The 20,676-nt window shown below is 39.5% G+C and overlaps 1 pseudogene across 1 annotated transcript; it reads right to left on the reverse strand.

The window, feature by feature from the left end:
- Window positions 1-1,761: 1,761 nt before the first annotated feature.
- On the reverse strand, window positions 1,762-2,519 carry LOC149216583 (alpha terpineol synthase, chloroplastic pseudogene; annotated as a pseudogene). The gene is made up of 3 exons (XR_016250097.1): window positions 2,385-2,519; window positions 2,145-2,207; window positions 1,762-2,061 (listed from the first exon to the last, which is right to left on the reverse strand). The product of XR_016250097.1 is annotated as an alpha terpineol synthase, chloroplastic pseudogene (transcript).
- Window positions 2,520-20,676: the final 18,157 nt, after the last annotated feature.

Raw genomic sequence — 20,676 nt, forward strand, 5'->3', positions numbered from 1 at the left:
TCTTTGTTCCAAGGAGTTGTCATTTTGAGTTTTCTTTTAATCCAGGGAAGTGAGGAAAGTTTCCAAGTGGCGTTGAGCATCACCTAGGAAACTTCCCTTGGCTTGTTAGTTTCATATTATGGCTATTGGACCATAGGGCTAGTAATTACTTTGTTATCTTGAAGTTTCCATTTTCAAATGTTGTTCATAGTTACTATTCAACTTCTATGTAGGGTGGTTTCTCTAGGAAGAAGCAAAACTTTGGACAATTTGTGTGGTTCAAGCCTTGGGCTACCTCTGAGCTTCCTTTCCCAACTTTCATGGCTCTCTATGAAGGTGGTAATAGGTAGGTGTGGGCTGAACCTTGTTGGTTAGCAAAGGTCGGGGGTGGTGGTTTCAACGCTTGTGTGGAACAAGTTGATTGGCTTGTTTATGGTTTATATCCAATGGCGCATCGATGTCAAGGGCAAACTAGCTCAGATGCCAACAAAGGTGGTTGGAAGGGCCATGGACGACACCATTAATCACAAGCACTAACCTCTTGTGTGCAAGTAGCAATGGAGGAGGCCGCTAGTAAATTCCTCGCCACTACCCTGTCTGTAATACAAGTGGAATTTTCTCTAGTAGAGGACACCATATTGTTGCAAAGGAGGAACATGTCATACATTGAATTATTGGTGGAGTTGGGAGATTGGGTGATTGATCCTGGTTGCACCCATATCTGAAAAATTCAATACTTCTAGGCAATGGATGTTTACTGATAGATGAAATCATTGTGGGTAAGGCCTTGTAAGGGAAAGGTGAATTGTAGATGAGAACTGAGATCCAACTAGAGGGCATCCAAAGGCAACTGAATCTTCTAGATCAAAAGCTCAAAATCTTTGTTGAATTTGATTCTAATATCGTCTTCACAAAAATGAAGACCACTATTATTGACCAAGACCCCATCGAGGTGGAATCACCCAACAACTAAATTTTCTTATGTGGAATCTACCAACTTTTCTTTCGTGAGTACTATGTTTTTAGTTATGTATATGAATTTCCTTATCATGCATGGCATAGAAATAAGAAGACACTAAAAAGTATAGTCCAATTTTTATAATGTAAATCCCTTTTGATCCATCAGACATGATTCATCCATGTTGAAAGAAGTCTAATCACCCACCAGCTAATTTTTCTTATGTAGAATTTACTTACCTTTCTTTATGAGTACTATGTTTTTAATTATGTCATGTGAATTTCTTAGTCATACATGGCATATAAATAGAAAGGTACTAAAGAATATAGCCCAATTTTATAATGTAAATCTATTTTGATCAATCAAATTTGAATAAAACCGCTATTGTAATTTTTGAATTTAAGAAGTAATATAAAACAACTTAACTTTCAATATATATAAAAGGAGTAAACCTCCAAACCATACTGAAATTTATATTTATATGAATTGTAATCATTTGTTTTCAAGATTAGGTTCTGCGAAGAGATTTGAATGTCTAAGATACTATTCAATAATTTTCATATTCTAGAGTCTACGTGATGTTATTCTAACATTTGCGAAACACTCGAATATAGGAGAAATTGAATTTACCAAACGTACGACTTATCAAACTCTCTCAAATTGAATTTACCAAAGGTACGACTTATCAAACTCTCTCAAATTGAATTTACCAAAGGTACGACTTATCAAACTGTCTCTGGAAACAAGGCGTTATGTATGTCTCGTGGACAATATGGTCGGGCAAGAAACCGCATACAGTTATCAGTTATAATTATGAGGCGTTCTTATATAGGCACGGGCTCGAGGACTGTTATCATGACCAAATTCTTCATTTCATTGGTGGTGACACTGTAACCGTCTCGGTATTTGTAGCCATGATGGATAGCTCTGGTAATGTCAAAGGAATGTTTCTTGGAAGACATGGGAACATTGCTATATGGTTTGAGAAGCTCCCAATTTAATTCTTTGATTAACTCATTCACCATGCCATGGATATGATTGACAGCTTCTTCCTCTGTTAATCCAGGATTCTCTTTCATATAACATGATATACATGAAGCTGCTTCTCCACGGGCCTTTTCCGCCTGCATTCACCGTGCCAATTTCAGAATCATCAATTGTAACACAAAACCTCTTCCATTTGCATTCGAATGGGTATAGGTCGTACCTTGTAACCACGAGTGTCACTTTTCAGTCGAAGGATGGCAGATGCCAAGCTATTGAACCAAAACTAATGTGTTGAGGAAGGGGAATGTCCAGTGTGAGAGTGGGTTGCAATTGGATTATACGATAACCAAAACTAATTTTTCCGTTCTCGTAGTACTCGTCGAATGTTGGAAGATAACCAGTGGAGATCCACTCTGCTTCTTTCATAAATGAATCAAGAAAGGCCTCCCACTGCACATACACAATCAAACAAAATAAACTGATCAGCAATCAGCGAAATCCTATCGAAGAATAATACTTGTTTTAACAGATATGCCTCGAGCATAGTTGATCGTGTCTCGGCCTTGAGACTTATCTGCCTCTCGTGCCATTTCATTTACGGTTTCGTAAAGCACCAAATACACTCCTTTCATATATTCTGGAAGCCGCTCTGTTGCGGATGGTTGGTTGCTGCAGAGCCATTATACAAATAATAACCACAAATTTTGATTAAATCGGTTGGTTGCTGCAGAGCCATTATACAAGAAAGAAAATATTCCAAATTTTGATTAAATCGGTTGGTTGCACTTGAAAATAAAAGAGAAATATGTATTCACTAGAGCTACGGGTCGATTCCCGGAATCGACCCGCCGCCGGTCGGGCGGCGCGGGGGTGGCGCTGCGCCACCCCCGCGCCGCCCGACCGGCGGCGGGTCGATTCCCGGAATCGACCCGTACGCTTGTGAGCTCTAGTTTATTTCCCTCGACTACAACTAGACAGACTCCTTCAAAGAATACAACTCAGAAAAATGAAAACCAGCAGCGTGGAGCATACATCCTCGATAAAATCCCACAAAAAGATAATATAGTCTCGAATGTTATAAAAATCAATTTAATGATTTAATTTAAGAATGGGTTATTTATATTGCGGGATTCACTAGAATGGTAGTTTGAATTGCTTATTTATTCAACTCTTAAGCATACCAGGTCAACAACGTACACAGTCTCAATAAGTCGCACGCCCTCCTTTCCGTGAGAAGGGAAACCCTTCCACCAACAGTTCCAGCAAGAAAGTCACTGACGTTCTTACACCGTTCACATCATGCCAAAATAACTAGCGCAAAACACACATGATATCACTGTGAGACAATAAATCTGGAAACCAAATAAACTGTATGTTAATAATTATCTCAAACAATAATGTACAATGTTAATGGGTTTTTCTCCAAATTACTCCTTTTATATATATATATATATATCTTAACTTTAAAGATATCATGAAATGAGAGGGATACAATTCCTCAATTAAACACTTTTTTAAATTTGAAAGTATTTGCTCTCTAAGAAATTTGGTTTCTCTCAGCATATATTAAGCTTGAAATTAAAATGAATCTTTAATTACATTTATAATAAAATATATCTTTTAGAAAATAAAAAATCTAAGTCTTATGCCAAAAAAATTATTAGAATGAATCCCAACTAATGCCATATTAACACTATAAATCAAAATCTTTTCTTTTACTTCAAAACATATAACATTTTCCACAAAAATAACCATTAAAATATACATCAACCAAAAAAATATTTATATAAAAAATAAATACATACCAATTTAAAAAAATTTACACTATCTCATTATTACTCTGCAAACAAATTATAATATCACAACAAATTTACACTATCTCATTATTACTATGTAAACAAATTATAATATCACAACCACCCAAAGTAGTAATTTCTAACCCTCTCCTTGTATATGTTAAAAGGATATAAATAGAAGCCTCTTACGGAAACGTACCACTATTTTATATTCATTTCTTAAATCAATTTTTTATCTTTAGTAAGGTCAGTTTTAAGTATGGATTCATTTAAACTTTTGATTTACGAAAACGGATGAATCAAATTTATTGAATGGAAATATATCAATTCTATGGTTAGAATGAAAAAAATATGCATGTTGGAAAAATTATTTTTAGGATTGTAATCTTCAAAAGTCTTTTGCCTTAAGTTAGAGTCAACCTCACAAGTTTATACATTTTAGCATGTGAGCTTGACTCTACCTTGTAGGCACAAAATAATCAATTCCCTAAGAATAAATGTCCTTGCACATATATTTTGGGTTAATTCCCCATAATCAATCCCCCCTTTAGAAATATTGGTGTCCATAAACTAATGGTATTTGCCAAAACCATTCAAGAAAAGAAACAGTTTTTACAAAGTTCGTAATTGTTTCTTGACATCAACCAATTGGGAGCACATCCTTATAAAAACAAAGTCTTTACAAAAACTTATTGTTACATGCCAACACTCTTGGAAATCATGGTCATTTCATACAATATTTTAGTTACATGTGGTTTATTAGTCGTGGAAAGCACTCTAATAGTGGTTTATCAGACCAACAAACCTTGATAATTTATCATCCCCCAGCTGATACACGGTGATGTATTGACCAAGGAATCCAGTTAGTAGCTCATGAAAAAAATTGATTTTAATTGTACGAGCAAGTAGATCATCTGATAAGCCAGGGAAGGCTCGTTAGGATTGAGTGACATCATAATCGTGGGGTACAAAACTTTGTGCTAAATAGCCACAACAATATATGTGCAGTCACACGATGCGAATTCATTAGATAAATTATTTTTTATGGTTAGTTTTGGCAAAACAATAATGTTGGTCTTACACATGGTTGATGAATATTAATGTTTTGTGTATCACATTGTTTAGGTTACTAAATGAGGTTAGATTTAAGTTAATCATTAATTTTTGAAAAAAAAAGTAGTTATTATTATCTTTTTGACATGAAATTCATAAAAAAAACTATTATTTGACCATTTTTAGTTAATATTTTTGTATAAAAATTGTAATTTTGACATGTTAATTCTAGCAAAAAATTATCAAAACGTTTAGTTTTTTGCTTATATTTATGTTAAAAATGGTTATTTTTTATGTCCATTGTTAAAAAATGTTGTTTTTTAGAAACAATAATTTCATGTGGATTGAAAAATTAATTAAGGATGTCTAAATATGTAGATTATCTAAAATTCAAACTATCGACTTTCTAATTTAAAAATGCAAAACAATAAAAACCCCACTAAAAAAAAAAAAAAATTAAGATAGAGAACAAGAAAATATGAATACAATGACAACTTCAAAAACTATCAAATTTAGAAAATAATTTTTTACATTTCACACACTAGAAAATTTAAAGTCAAAAAATAGGTCTTTTAAAAAAAGGGTGTGATGCAGAATACACACTTTTTAAAATCAGGATGAAAATCACTACCATTCACCGAGCCTCACCCACTTAATGCACATGAAAAAAATTAAAGTTCCAAAAAGCATGTTCTTAAAAAAACATATGTATTCTGCATCAACACTTTTGAAAATCGGGTCATTTTTTTGCCACCTCTACAAAACGGGTAACAGTATCAGTTCCCGTTTCAAAGTTTACATTGTTATCAATGGCCTTTGACCGAAAGATTTTGCGTGGTGTTCGACGCCAAGTCCCTTATTCACACCACGTGAATTTTACTGTAGTACCTTGAGGGTCATCATCATTATCGGTGATTCCTCTTGCGCCTGTTAACAGCTTACATCATTGGCTGGTAATCAGGCGATGTCTTTCCATGTTCGACTCCAGAACATCTCTCACATGGATCGACTTGTACTTTGAGTGAAGATCGAACGAGATTGAAGACCCCGGATCTAGTTTCATCCGTTCGGGCTGCGATATATATTCAGGAAAATAAAGACATCGAATGTACATCATTACTGCACAGGTAATCATCCAACCTAAGGGATGATGGCTCTACCAGAATCATCAGTATACACTCAGACGATTGTCTGTCTTATGTACATGAAAATGAATTTATAAAGCTGAGCATGGGAATGCCCACATCAGCGAGATCATGAAAATATTATGAAGATAATGTATTGTATTGTATCTTATTACAGGTCGCCTTCCAGCTTGAAAGAACTTCAGATCCTCATGATAAAGCATTTCACCCGACATCAACAAATTAACGACCTCATGCTTTAGGGAGCAATTGTTATAGACATTTTTGGGCACTGCAACCCCAATCATAAATGTCCGTAAACCAAGGGTTCTTAATTCCCTAAAAGTGTTGTTCCGACCCCTAAAAGAACAAGGTCAACTGATTACATCTTCTCCCAGAAGTTCTCCATGAAAAACTGCTCAAAACTGGTCAAAACTGGACCATTTCACCTGCTCCATGGTCAAAGTGCGTTGCATCCCACCTAAATACACACAGTAGGTGTGATGCATGTTGAAAATCCCTTCTATGGTGTGCGATGGGCGAGAGTGGACAAATGGCAGGGTCAATCCGCAAGGTGGAGGAGCAAGGAATCTTCTAGAAACTTCTCCTGTGACACTTGCCTCTCTGCATTCGCCCAGGGATGAGTAAGAGATCATCAATCTCCAAGTGGAATCAAGAACTATCAGAGAGAGGACACTAATCAAATCTCAAAAGCTGACTCACCCCCCTTGCAAACATCTATATATGGATCCCTCTCCCAGAGATCCAGAGGCTGGAATTTTGTATCTTGGAAGGAAGTGTTGCTGGTTTCTTGGTGTAACATCATAGTGTTGGGTGATCTAAGCTTTTCATGAGGTGAAGAAGGGCTTCTTGCTGAGAGGATGACGCTGGGTTAGAACAATTGGTTTTAATCCTCTTTGCTCTTTCTTGATTATCAATAAAGCTATTCTAGTTTTCCTCCACATTCTTGTATGATTGATGTTTTATGCATTTGCGTGGTCAATATATATCTAGTCCTATATTGTTTATGATAATAGATCTATGTTCTTGGATACTGTTATGCTGCTTTGATTCTACAGGTGCTCTTTGAAGCTAGGTAGACAAGGAAGCGAGTGGCAAATATCTATCAGAAGGCTGAGGAATCAAGCAAGGAACCAAGCGCAAGACAAAGGTTGGTCTCCTTTATTCCCCTCTTATCTCTTTCTCATAAAGGAAAACGAAAGTGGTTTTAGTTTTTTTGTTTCTAAGGTGGCTACCAGCCTTAGTGGGACTAGCAGCTCTGCATAGACACTAGATTTCCCGACAACAACTACTAAGGGGGAAATGCGTTCCCAGAGCCTCCAAGAAGTTTAGGTTTGTGATTTCAGTCAATAAGCTAGAAAATTATAGAAAATATATGAAGGACCATGCCCTGATCTATAAATATATAGGGATCTGGCCTTTGGAGAGAGATCTATTGAAATGGATTTAGTTGGAATGGAAACCAAAGGGCCATATAGATCTGAAACTAGCACCTGAGGCTTCTTCATAGTCATTTTTTCAAGTTTGGAAGACAAGGAGTGGATCTTTGAAAATGGTTCATATTTATATTATAATGTAGGATTATTCATGAGGTTATGTGAAGAATTATATAACCCAGATCGAGAGCAGTTTATGGCTGCACCAGTATGGGTGCATCTTTTTGCTCTGCCTGTAGACTTATGGGATCCAGATATCCTGGAAGGTACCAGAAATTCCATTGGTCACTTTGTAAAAGTTGCAAAATCAACTCGTGAGGGGAGATACACATCCTTTGCTTGCATCTGTATATAAGTATAACTGATCCATTACCTAAATTCGTGGAGTTGGAGTATAAAGATGAAGTGTGGAAAAAACCTTTGGATTATGATCATATTCTATTCCGCTGCAGATGGTTCCATGAATATGGCCATCTGTAAAAAGAGTTCCCTCTAAATCAAATGGAGATGGGAGATCCCCAAACCGAAGCAGATGGTGGTCAATCCCAGGTGGACAATGAGGGATTCCAAGATGTATCATATAAGAAAAAAATATCAATGAAGCAATCCCAACCCAATGCGCAACAACAGGGAAAGAGAAATCTAGACCCTTAGAATCAATTTGAATTATTACAAGAACAAGGGGAAACTTTGAAGGTGGCAATGAAACAAGTTGATTCATCAGCTAGGTTTTTTCCCAAAACAAACCCTAAGCCCAAACGAAAGGTGCAAGAAGAGTCGACAGATAAGGAAGGATTGGATATGAATAAAGGCTAGAGAACTATGGAGACCGATGGCTCAAAAGAGGATTTAAGCACATAAGAACATATCTTGAAAGTATTATTGAATGAATGGAGAAACATGAATGAACGCTTTATCACCGACGACCAAAAAAAGATTTGCAAAGAGATCTTCCAGCAGTACTAAGCCAAACAAAGCCAGAAATTGTCAGATCCGACGAGATCCCAAATGGGCAGCCCAGCTAAGCAAAGTGGCCAAAGTAAAGAAGGGAAAAAAAGATGTAGAAATAACTTACAAGAATCAATAGAAATGGTGGGGGATTTTCTAGTGAACTCAGGTAGGGTGGTATCGCTTTCCACATTTTTCCACCAACCTATCTTCTTAATGATTATGCTCTCTTGGAACGTGAGAGGCCTCAGCAACAGAGGAAAGAAGAGGTGTTCAAGAGAATTATTAAAACAAGAAAAGTCGAGCATTGTGATGCTATAGGAAACCAAAGTATCCAAGGCTCGGCTTAAGGAAATAACTAGTAAGATGAAACCTGTGTATGAAGTGATGGCCCTAGAGGCGCATGATAGTGCAGGAGGGGCAGCGATTCTTTGGAACCCATATGAGATAATCTTTGACTACTGGATGAGTATGCCCCGCATCATTTTGGGACGATTCCGTCATATAGTTACTAGAGACTGGGCTATCATTTCTGTTGTCTATGGCCCTAACATTCCAGGAGAGAAAATTGCCTTCCTCCAGATGATAGGAAGGCTCAAGAAGCTTTTTCAGGAAGAGTTATGGATCATTGGAGGTGACTTCAATATCATTACTTCGTTGCAAGGGAAAAAGGAGGTATTAGGATACAAGATCCAAAAATGGAGACATTTCAAGATCTCATTACAGATCTAAAATTAGTCAACATACCCACACACAATGGAGTGTATACATGGAACAATAGAAGAGGGGGTCAGCACCAAGTTTCTAGTCACTTGGATCACTTCCTTATGTTAGAAGGGCTCATAAGTAGAGATATTTTCTTTGAAGTGGTTATCCTTCCATGCCTGGGGTCTGACCATTGGCCAATCCGTCTGGAAATGGATCTGAAGATTGCTCCTAGAAACCACCCTTTCTGCTTTAAATCCTTTCGGCTTCGCAACCCATATTTTCTGGGTAAATTTGAAAGCTGGTGAAAGAATAGTTAGGTTCACGGAAGGAACTGCATGCATACATTTCAGCTCCAATTGAATGATCTCAAGCAGCAGATAAAAAAGTGGAATAAGTTGAAGTTTGGCCACACTATCAAAGATAAACTTGATCTCCAAAAGAGAATGAAAACTACCCAACATAAATGATAATAGAGGATTGCTCTAACACCCTAGAGAATGAAGAAGGAAGGGTCCTCATGTAGCTAGAAGAAAGGAGGAAACAAAAGGAAATCCTTTGGAAACATAAATCTTGGATCTAATGGTTAAAAGAAGGGGAAAAGAATAATAGGTTCTTTCATAAAGCCATGATTCAACATCATCAGCACAATCAGATATTTTCTCTAAAATACCCCACTGGTAACCGGTTAGTCAATCATGAAGAGATGGAAATCCTCTTGGTCAATCATTTCCAAAATCTGCTCTTTGAGCTAGACCAAGATAGGTCAGAGGTTATTCATATAATCACTAGTCAGATTCCCTGTTTGGTGGGCAGAGAGAAAAACATGGCCCTGATGCACAAAGTTACTCCGAAGGAAGTGGAAGATGTCATCTAAGAGATAGTCGGGAACAGAGCGCCTGGTCTAGATGTCTTGACAACAGAGTACTTTCAGGCAACCTGACACTTCATGGGCCAGGATATTTTAGCAGTCATGGAGGATTATTGCATATCTCAAAAGGTAAATCAAGCTCTCAACTCTTCCTTTATTTCCTTGATCCTTAAAATGAGGCAATTTGAGGAACCCCAAGGTTTCAGGCCAATTTCCCTTTGTAATGTTATATATAAATTCATTTCTACGGTGATGGTCAAGAGATTAAAACCTTTGCTGCCAGATCTGATCTCTCTAGAGAAAACTGGTTTTGTTCAAGAGTGACAAATCCTTAATGGCATCATAACCACTCAGGAAGTTGTCCACTCAAGCAGATGAAAGTGAAAGGATTGATGATAAAACTTGATCTGTCCAAATCCTATGGCCATCTCAGTTGGCCCTATCTTCTTTCCATTTAACATGCTTTTCGATTTGACCCTAGATGGATCGATTGGATATCATCGTTAATTTCCTCACTGGTAATCTCAATCCTCCTCGATGGCTCCCTTACGTGAACTTTCAATCCTTCTAGAGGGATTCGCCAAGGTGATCCTCTCTCCCCCTTCTTGCTCATTCTGGAAGCGAAGGGTTAGGGCATTACATTAAGTCAGCGATTCAAGCAAGAACTATAAGTGGGATTCATTTGTGGGGGAATGATCTTCCTCTCACCCATCAACAATTTGTTGATGACATTATGTTGTTTTTCCAAGTCTCCCTCTGAGAAGCCAGGGCCTTCAAAGTCATTCTCCATGATTTCATGCAAGCCTGTGGTATAGTGAAAAAAATCACAAATCAAACATTTTCTTCTTCAATACCCCAACCCCTTTTTAGCCAGAACCATGGGGTTCCCCATTGGTTCATTTCCTTTGAAATATCTTGGGATGTCTCTGGTCCTTTACCCCCTTAGAACCTCTTGTTGGAGAGACCTTCTCGTTCGTATTTAAGCTAGATTGCAACAACAATCCTTTAGGGAGCTTAACATAGCAGGACGTGTGGCCCTTCTTAAGGCGGTACTCCAATCGATGTCAATCTATCAGTTGTCAGGCCTTGCTGCTCCGAAGACCTCTTGCTCTAACATGGTGGACATTTTCAAGAAGTTTCTATGGCGCTTAGGAAGCTAAAAAATGGGCCTTGGTTACATGGGACATAATCACAAAACCAAATCTCTCGGGGACCTTGGGCTCGAGGTGAATCTATGGTGGAGATGGATACAAGGGAGATCTGATTTATAGAAGAATATATGGATGAGAAAATTTCAAATTCCATCTTCCACGATAGACATCTTAAGGGTTTAGAACATTCCAAAAGGGTTATCAATATGGAATCTTGTTGTGACAAACAAAGACCTTATTAGGCCACACACCTTTTGCGAAATCGGGGATGGTAGAAACACTCTATTTTAGCCGGACTTGTGGAAACAATGCCCTAAGCTTTTAGGTCGAAAAGATTTAGCAGACATTTTCGTATCTGCCAATAGCCAGAATTGTACGATAGTGGAGTGGTTTTGGAAGCCATCCCAAAACACGACATGGCAATAGTGGAAAGAGTCTATTGACTTGCTGAATGCCCCAGATTCCATCGAATAAGAGCTGTTTAAAAAAGAGCTTGCATCGAGAAATTTAGCAACCATGGAAGGACGATATATTTTAAGATGGGGTATACACCACGAGGTATGTTCTCAATCAAGGAGGCCGAATATGGCAGCAGCAAAATGTATTGCACTACTTCTTCTCGCAATGGTCGTGGGGGGCATCTATGCATTGGAGTTTACCTACACCGCTGTCTTTGATCCAGGTAGTACAACCGGGGGGAATTCGAGTCGGAGGTAGGGTCCTTATAAGGAGAACAGACATTGGACACTGCCTCTGGATTCGTCTGGAAGACCTTCGGCCAGCAGTATCACACTAACACAAAGAACGTGACCGAGATAGATCTGAAAGTGCAAAGCAATGTGACCGACATTACGTACGTGGAAGACAACGTAATCTACTTGGGCGCCGACTACATTGTCAGATACCACGGGCATTATGTACCAGGAGGTGACGTACGTCTGGCAGTGGTTTGGCACCGGCGCGCCCACGTGGTGGCTCGGAGCCGTCGCTGATTATGTCCACCTCACTGCCGGCTTCGTCCCTCACACTAGGTTCAGCCTGGCAGCGGCAATAGTTGGGAACAAGGCTACGAAGCCTACGATGTTACTGCCAAGTTTTTCGAGTATTTGGACATCGTCACTCCTGGTTTCATGGTCAAGCTGAATGCGAAAATAGAAAATGCATGGGACATCGCATACTTCAAGGATATCATAGGTAAATCTGTCGCTGAGCTTTGGAGGGATTAGAAGGCTAAGTATGGAAATTGATCCTGAGCAAATGTAGTTGGTGACTTGCTGCATCACATAAGTCTTCCGGGCAATAACAAATAGCATATTAGGTGGTGGGTTTTTTTTAAGATTTAAGCAACATCATAACAATATGTTCAGTGAGTCTTCAATATGTTTGTTTAGTAAGTTTTCTTGGCAATAACAGATGGCATAATGTCCCGGAAGTTATGAAAATTCTGATTATATTTAAAGAAAATTTAGGTTAAGTGTCGTAAAAATTTTTGATAGTGCTGAATCTATTTCCAATATCAAAAATACGATTCAAACACTATTTTTACAAAAAAAATTGGTTTTTTTACCCAAATTCCTATTACTTTCCTCCGCATCGTTAGACGAATCTCATAACAAATAGAGCATATTAGGTTGCGGGGTTTTCTAAGATTTAAACAACATCATAACAATATGTCGGAGTGTATGCCTAGGCAATTAGCCTTTAAAATGTACTAAAAAATATTAATACAAACGATCGTGATACACATAAGTTTGTTCTTGTAGCACAACTTAATGTTACGTGGTCAACTTTTATTGCAATGTTAATAAATTGGAGAACATGACATTTTTTTCATTTATAATTGAAATGGTTAGAATAAAATTCTATTTTTAAAACTATACTTCGTGAAACATTAAAAGGGGTCCGTAAGAAACCTACTCTCCCTTTTAATATGAACTTCGCAGGGCTAAAGGATGAAAAGTTATTAACAATGGTCGTCTCACTGGACTCCTTATTCCTCCCTTTTGAATGAATCAGCAACCGCCCAATTTGAATCAACTCTAAGATTAATCAAATAAAAGACTAAGGGGTAAAATGGGAGAAAACTTTAGAGGTCTAAGAGTGGAGGAGAGAGAAAGGAAGCTCCTCATTATTTTAAATTCTGAGGGGAAAGGTTCTTTGTTTAGGAATCTAGTGAGATTTGAGAAATTTTGGAAAAGGAAAAATTGGCCTCATTACAACTAAGGAAGAGAAATAATTCCTAAAAAAATTATTTAGTTAAAAAAGTGGAGATGAAAATACAATTTTAAAAAATCAACTTTATTATAACTAAAGAGAAGGAATGATGCCTAAAAACAAGAACTATTTAGTTGAAAAAATGAGATGAAAATGCAAATTTTTTCTAGGCCTTTACTAAAGGCCAAAAAATGGTAAACACTATCTAGATTTTGTAGAATGAAAATAGAAGTGAGATCTCATCCTTGGATGGGTTGCTAAATATGGCTAAAGGACACACTGAATATTATTTTAGAGCTCCTCTAGACACATCACCTGCTGAAGTTATATAATTTTCCCAATACATCCCTAGAATGGTGGATGAAGAGGAAAGTAGAGCAATAATGGAGGAAGTATTTATTGAGGAGCTCCAAGTGGTATTCAACAATTTACAAAGAGATAAAAGTCCTGAGTTGGACGATTCGGGTGTTGATTTTTTTTTTGAGATTTTTTATACTTTAAGCCTCAATCTTTTAGGGGTGATTGAAGAATCTAGAAACAATGGTAGAATCCACCCAATGTTCAACTCAACCTTTATTTCCCTTATTCTTGAAGCAATCCATCACCTCTCCTTCACATACTTTCGAGCCATTTCTCTTTGTAATGATATATACAAGATATTGTTATATTTAGATTCATCTCCTTGGACAATTCATTTTTTTTAGGGGAGGAAAATTCCAGAAGTTATTGGTGTGGCCTAGGAAGATAAACACAACATAAAAATCCAAAATATAAAAAGGGTTGTTATCAAAATTGATTATCTAAAGCCTATGATAGAGTAAATTAGATTTATACCAGGCTCCTTTTTACCCCTTCAAATTTTAGCCTAGATTCCATTTATTGGTCTATGAGTTGTATTTAGTTGGTCTCTTTTGGAGTTCTCATAAATGACTCAACATTCTATTTCTTCCATGGTCAAAGATGGTTGTGCTAGGGTCACCCTCTATCTTATCTTGTTTTTTTCACTGGTAGTGGAAGGTCAAGCCGCCTCCTGTTTAAAGATAAGATGCATGGAGATTTTTGTGTTTATCTCAATGTGAGAACCTTGGATATACCCATTTCCTATATGTTGATGATATTCTTGTTTTTTGAAATGGAGAAGTTTGGGTGATAACTATCCTTGTGAAGATTATTTCCCTCTTTGGGTGGGTAACTAGGATGTCAATCAACACTCATTAATCTACTATATCTCACAACAGTCTATCAAACATGGAGATTCACCACATTTCCATTCTTCTTCCTCATGATGCTAAATTGTTAGAGTAGGGATTGAAATATTTGGGTTTTTAGATGAAACAAAATAGCTATAGTAAAGTAGATTGGACTTGCCTCATTGTGAAGGTGGAAAAACATTTGAACAACTAGTGCCACATATGGCCTTCAAGGGAAGGTATATTAGTTATTATAAAATATATGTTAGAAGCCATCCCGATATATCGGCCATATTTATCCTGGATCCCCAAATGTGTCTTGGATAAAATCACGAAACTATGTTCATACTTTCTTTGGGAAGCGAGGAAATATTTTGGGGGGAGGAGGTTCCCTTGGGTTAAGTGAGACATTATTACTATTCCAAAATTACTGGGTGGCTGGGGTTTAAAGAAATTCTTCCATTTTTTAGAAAATTTGGTTGTCAAATGTAGATAGAGACTAATTTCTACACACAATGTGTGGACCTCGGTGGACACCCACAAGTATATTGCCCCTAATTCTTTAAAGACTATATTACAAGGCCAAAAAAGCCAATATCAAATGTATTAGTCATTTGGAGGGCGGTTCTCAACTCGTTTGATATCATTAGAAGCCCTATTACCTAGTGGGTGGGTAGGAACAACATGGTAATAATTGGTCTTGATTTTTGGCCCCATTATGGCATGTGTCTCAAGTTGTCCCCTCTTTTGATTAATCTGCTATGAGACCGAGGTTATAACAAGATATCACACATTACAAATCTGCATGTTACATCAATTTGGACTTAGGGGGGCTTTTGGCCGAGGAGTTGGGCCTAGAGGAGGAGCGTTGGGCTTCTTAATATGAATATGTACAATCTCTAACTAATGGTCACATTAAAATGATCAACAAACCTCATGAACTTATTTGGAGAATTCCCCCATTTGGATCCTACTCTCATAATTTGGGATTCTGTTAGGGTCCCACCCTAACCCCCTTATTTATGTCATGGGATCACGTCATAGTCAAGAGTCAATAAAGCCCATATTAATATTTGTAAGTGGTTAACCCGCAATTAATGACGGGACCACAGTTAGTTGCAAATGGGCGGTAATATTAGATAGATGGTAAATGGGTGGTAGTATTAGATAGATGGTATTAATAAAACCCACGGTATTGGCCCGTGGTATTGCATGTATGAGTCATATATAAAGGATAGAGACTCCCTGCGAGGAGTATCGTTTCTTGTTTTGTAATCGATCTCTGCTCTATTGGAGATTGCCCCCTCAAAGAGGCCTGTGAACATTTCTCTCTGAGTAATAAAATCATTTCTATTCTGTGTTCTGGGTATATTTTATTCGCATATTCTGTGTTCTGGGTATCTTTTCTTCGCATATTCTATGTTCAGTATTACTTTGCAAGTTAAGAGCATAACAAGTGGTATCATAACACTTTCCAGGGCTCGGTGGGATCTCCAAATTTTAGCAAATTTTTTTTTGGCTAGAGACGTGTTCTGGCATCTTTAAACCACGGGATCTGTCATTAAGCGCATAAACCTTCGGATTTGGGGAGGCATGCACGCAGGAAATACAAGAGGTGTTCACGTCTGTTGGACTCCCTTGTAACCCCTGTGGGTACCCCTTCTAGTAGTAGCGCATTAGACAGAACTGCGCACAGACTGTCTTCCACATACCCTCTGGGTATATAGGAAGCCCCCTAGCTCCCTTGAAGCCTCGCCATAGATAAACCTTCAGCCGTCTTGTGGCTACAGTACACCGAGAACAACACTCGGAGAGATTACTCGCCCGTACGATGGGGTAGTCGGGTTTTACGGCTAAGGGTACGGTCGATCCTCCTTAGTTAGAGCCCTGAAACATTGGGCGGAGTACTACTGTTAGATCCTTATGTATATTGCGATCTGTAGCACCTGACACTCCTCAAGAACATAGTTCCCTTTCTATCGGGGGATCACACATCACCTATTCCAGATCAGCAAGTGCAGCAGCAGCCGATATCAGTCCCGCAGCTCCATCAGATCAGCAGCAGCAGTTGTTCCACCATTCAGATCTCTCAGATCCACCAGATCGGAGTAGTTGTGAAGGGTTCCTATCCCTGGATATAATTTTCGCAGGACTTTTGGCGGCATTGACATTCTGAGGATTTGGCGACTGCAATATTGATCAGGAAGGAGTAAAACTCCGTTAGGAGTTTTCCAAAAAAAAAAAAGATCTTCCGGGGTGCTTATTGGTGACCTAGCCCATCAAAATCAGGACGACGATCTGAGCAAGGTGGTACCATTCAATTTCTTAGTAAAAAAATTTTCGGCGGTCCCAATTTTTCATCAGGTTGGTGTATGGTAGAAACTCGCGCTCAAGCGATGGCCAACGAAAGGATAGACAAAATTGAAGACCATGTGAACTCCCTCCAAACTGCGGTGAAGAATATCGAACTTGAGCTTAAAGAAATAAGTCTCCAGATACATGATGCACTCCCAAAGGGCAAGGAGCCAGCCCACGAGGAGGCGTATAATGGCCATGAATACCCTGAGGGTGAGTCTAGCCACTCTCATCACGTCTGGCACACCCATCCACCACCCAGTCAGCGACCTCCCAAGTTGGATATGCATAAATTTGACGGTTCTCACACGTCTGCATAGCTAGCACAAATGGAGCAGTATTTCCAATTGAATCATATCATAGATGAGGGGACTAAGCTTATGGTGGGCACCATGTACTTGGACAATGAACGATGGCAATGGAAGGAATGGCATCAGCGTTGCAATGGACATTTTCAGAATTGGGCCCAATTCGCCAAAGCTCTTCGAAGTCGCTTTGAATAGGAAGACTCTTTTTAGGGGCATCTCACTAAGCTCCGACAGACGGGTACAGTGGAGGAATATATTACTACTTTTGAAGCCTTAGCCTTCCGCACTAGGGGTCTCACAGATGAGTTCTACATGGAATGCTTTATCAGCGGTCTTAAAGAAGCCATCAAAGCTCAGGTTCTACTCCACCACCCTCCCACATGGACAGAGGCTTGCCAGGTAGCTCGTAAGTTGGAACGTGCATTAACAGCCCAATCCAGCCGCCCCAAATTCCCCACTAAAGGTCGTCCCTCACAGGCTCCCAATACGACTCAGACACTTAAGATTCAAAAGGTGTCACCTGCGGAAATGGCTGAAAGAAGGAAGCAAGGACTATGTTACTACTGTGATGAAAAATATTCCCCGGGTCATAAATGCAAAGAGCCCAAGTTTTTTCAAATAGATGCCACTGAGTACAGCTCCACCGAGGAAGATCCACCACTTGAGGAACCGGAGGCGATCGAAGAAGATAACCAAAAGGAGATTGTATCTGATGAACCAATTATTTCGCTAAATGCATTGGCAGGAATTTCTTCCCCTCAAACTCTCAAAATCAGGGGTTTTCTTAAACATCGCCCAGTAGTAGTCTTGATTGATAGTGGAAGTACCCATAATTTCATCCATCAAAAGATCGTTGAAGCAGCACATTGTTTCGTCAGGGCAGTTTCTAACTTCCAAGTCCAGATTGCAGATGGGGGCACAATGAAATGTGAAGGTCGCTGTGAAAATCTCAAACTTCAAATGGGGGATTATCAATTGAAAACCCACATGTTTGCAATACACATGGGGGGTTGCGACATTGTCCTAGGCGTGGAATGGCTCCGCACTCTTGGGCCAATCACAATGGATTTCCAGGAGTTATATATGAGTTTTAAGCAGAACAACTCCACACATACCCTCCGTGGACTACAAGCGGGAGCCCCCTCTATCATCAGCTTGCATAGGATGGAAAAATTGTTAAAAAAGGGTCATCATGGAGTGGTAGCTCAATTTAATGCCATCCAGGTAGTCGACACCATGTCTCTGCCAATTCATCCTGAGATGCAACAGATTTTAAATAAACATCGGATGGTCTTTGACAAGCCTCATGAGCTTGAACCCTCGTGAGGGGAACATGATCATAGCATCACATTGGTTCCAGGGGCCCAACCCCCAAATGTGCGGCCATACAGATATCCGTTCACCCAAAAGAATGAAATAGAAAAAATCATCAAGGAATTGTTGGAAGCAGGTGTCATTCGTCCCAACATTAGTCCTTATTCATCCCCAATGGTCATGGTCCTCAAGAAAGATGGGGAGTGGAGGATGTGTCCCAACTTCAGGGCCTTCAATAAGTTAACAGTCAAAGATAAATTTCCCATCCCGGTGGTTGACGATTTGTTGGACGAACTCAATGGGGCTCAATTCTTCACTAAGTTGGATCTTCGCTCAGGCTACCACCAAATTCGCATGAAGGAAGTCGACATTCCCAAGACGACTTTCAGAACTCATGAAGGCCATTATGAGTTCCTGGTCATGCCATTTGGTCTCTGTAATGCCCCCTCTACTTTTCAGAGCCTTATGAATCACCTCCTCAAACCATATCTCAGAAAATTTGTCCTTGTCTTCTTCGATGACATCCTCATCTATAGTGGCACTTGGGCGGCACATCTTCAGCATGTAGATCTACTCTTGCAACTGCTCCGCACGCATAAATTATTTGTCAAGATGTCTAAGTGTTCGTTTGACATGGAAGAAGTTGAGTATTTGGGCCACATTGTGGGGCGTGAAGGTGTCAAGGTGGACCCCAAAAAGATCCAGGCAATGCAAGAATGGCCTCAACCTAAGACCTTGAAAAGCTTGAGAGGATTTTTGGGTCTCACAGGCTATTATCGTAAATTTGTCTGCAACTATGGCCGCATAGCGAAGCCCCTAACACAACTCCTAAAGAAAAATTCCTTCTTCTGGAACGAGGAAGCACAACAGGCATTTATCGCTCTCAAAACCGCCATGTGTTCCACTCCCGTCTTAGCACTACCGGACTTCACCAAATCATTTTTCATTGAATGTGATGCCTAGGGAACAGGTATTGGAGCGGTCTTAATGCAGGAAGGGCGACCATTGGCCTTCACCAGCCAAAAAGTAAGTGGGAGGAATCTGGGCCAATCTACCTACGAGAAGGAAATGATGGCCATCTTACATGCAGTCGAGACCTGGCGACCTTACTTGTTGGGGTGACGTTTCCAAATCCGCACAGATCATCACAGTCTTAAATATTTTTTGGAGCAACACCTATCTTCCCCACAACAAAATAAATGGTTAGCCAAAATGCTGGGATATGATTATGAGATCATTTATAAGAAAGGGAAAGACAACAGGGTAGCAGATGCATTGTCGCGCCAATTTGAGGAGGAAATTACTCTGCTCGCAATTTCCCTCCCCATTCCAGACTGGATTGAAGAGGCTCACAGGGAATGGTTTTCACATCCCGGGCTCTCCCAACTCATTTCTCAATTGCAGGTAGATCCTAATTCTAGCAAGGGCTACTCGTGGCAGAATGATATTCTTCGCTATAAGGACAGAGTCGTAATATCACCAACATCCACCCTCAAAAGTCGCATTTTGGCAGAATTGCACTCATCTCCCATTGCAGGACATTCGGGCTTTCAGAAGACGTATGCTCGCACCAGAAGATCATTTTTTTGGACCGGCATGAAACAGGACATCCTTACTTTCGTAGCAGAATGTGACGTCTGTCAACGCCACAAAGGGGAAACCGTCAACACACCAGGCACATTACAACCATTGCCCATTCCGGTGTCAATTTGGATGGAGGTCTCCATGGATTTCATTACAGGTCTTCCAAAGTCTAGGAACAAGTCAGTCATCATGGTGGTTGTGGACCGACTGTCGAAGTATCCTCATTTCTGCGCCCTACCCCAACCATTTACACCAACTTTGGTTGCTCAAACTTTCATGGATCAGATCTTCAAATTGCATGGCATGCCCACTTCTATTGTGTCCGACCGCGACCCAATCTTCACCAGTAACTTTTGGCAGGAGCTCTTCAGAATACAAGGCACTCAACTCAAACTCAATACTTCATATCATCCGCAAACAGATGGTCAAACCGAAGCCGTCAAAAAATGTCTAGAAACCTACCTTAAGTGTTTCACTTCAGAAAAGCAACACCTTTGGGTACAATGGTTACCTCTGGCGGAATGGTGGTATAACACCAACTATCATGCCACCACCAAAATGACTCCCTATGAAGCAGTCTATGGTCAACTTCCACCTTCCCCTACTTCTTATCTCACAGGGTGCTCCAAAGTACAAGCCATGGATCAACTCCCACAACACCGCGCAACCATGCTCGCCCATC

Source organism: Pinus tabuliformis, chromosome 1_1, assembly GCF_031772625.1.
Source record: "Pinus tabuliformis cultivar Carrire ecotype Pingquan chromosome 1_1, CPIR1, whole genome shotgun sequence".
Taxonomy (NCBI): domain Eukaryota; kingdom Viridiplantae; phylum Streptophyta; class Pinopsida; order Pinales; family Pinaceae; genus Pinus; species Pinus tabuliformis.